The following is a 1,054-nucleotide window of genomic DNA, read 5'->3' on the forward strand; positions in this document are numbered from 1 at the left end:
AAAGAAAGAAAATGCCAAAACCCTATCAATCAGTATGTTAAAATTTCCCCCAGATACTAAATAGAAATAAACGTACATGGATTTTAAGCACTATTGATCTTTAACTGTTAGAGCTCAAATTAGAAAAGTTAAGTAAAATCTTTTTATTTAATCCTCAGATCTCCAGTGGTAGGGTAATAACTTAAAAAGATATAATACCACTGCACTGTTAAGAACAATTTCATCTACATGAATAAGTATGCGAATCTTAAAAAGGCACAGCAGATTGCCAAGCAAAGCAGCTCTGGTTGAAAAGAGGTTAATGGGTCAGGTAACTTTGATGTTTTGCTCCATGTATTTCCAGATTGTCTAAAATTTACCTCCAAATGTTATTACGTATTACCTATATAATAAAATATTCAAGAAATAGAGCAAAACAATAAAGTAAAACAAAATATTATTCAAAAAGCAAAGAATATATCTATCACTACAAACTTGCATAATATTCTAGAGTTCCTAGCCAAAAAGAGAAAAATAAAAGCAAAAAGCAATGATTTTCAGAAAATGTATTCCACTTAGAAATTCCAAGAAAATTTAACTGAAAAACATCTTACAAGAGAATCTAACAAAGCAGGAAGATGCAAATTCAATACAAAATTTTCAATAGTTTTGCCATATCACAGCAATGACAAACTTTAAAATGTTACAATTCCTAGTTGCAAAACTTCCACAACATAAAGATGTCAGTTCTAATTGTTTTAAAATGTAATTTCAATTCAATTTAAATCGAAATCTCCACAGGATTCACTACTTAACGCAATAAGGTCACTCTAAAACACAACAGCTGGGAAAGCTTTTGAAAATGAACAATAGGGGTTAATCCAAGATGGCCGTTTAGGAACAGCTCAGGATTGCAGCTCCCAGTGAAAGCGCAGAGGGTGAATAGACGCCGCGTTTTTATTGCCCACAGACTAGGAAACTCCCGGGCAGAGGTGCTCCACGGTCGCCAGCACGGCTGCTTTGCCCCGCGCGGCTGCTTTGCCCCGCGCGGCTGCTTTGTCGGCGCCCCGGAGCC

At 36.0% G+C, this 1,054-nt stretch overlaps 1 protein-coding gene across 7 annotated transcripts in view; it reads right to left on the reverse strand.

Annotated features, from left to right (window-relative positions):
• BCAS3 (BCAS3 microtubule associated cell migration factor) overlaps positions 1-1,054 on the reverse strand; it is a 679,070-nt gene that overhangs the window by 431,425 nt on the left and 246,591 nt on the right. The gene's annotated exons all lie outside the window — the stretch shown is intronic.

The sequence above is a fragment of the Cebus imitator genome, unplaced genomic scaffold (genome assembly GCF_001604975.1).
Source record: "Cebus imitator isolate Cc_AM_T3 unplaced genomic scaffold, Cebus_imitator-1.0 Scaffold121, whole genome shotgun sequence".
Lineage (NCBI taxonomy): Eukaryota > Metazoa > Chordata > Mammalia > Primates > Cebidae > Cebus > Cebus imitator.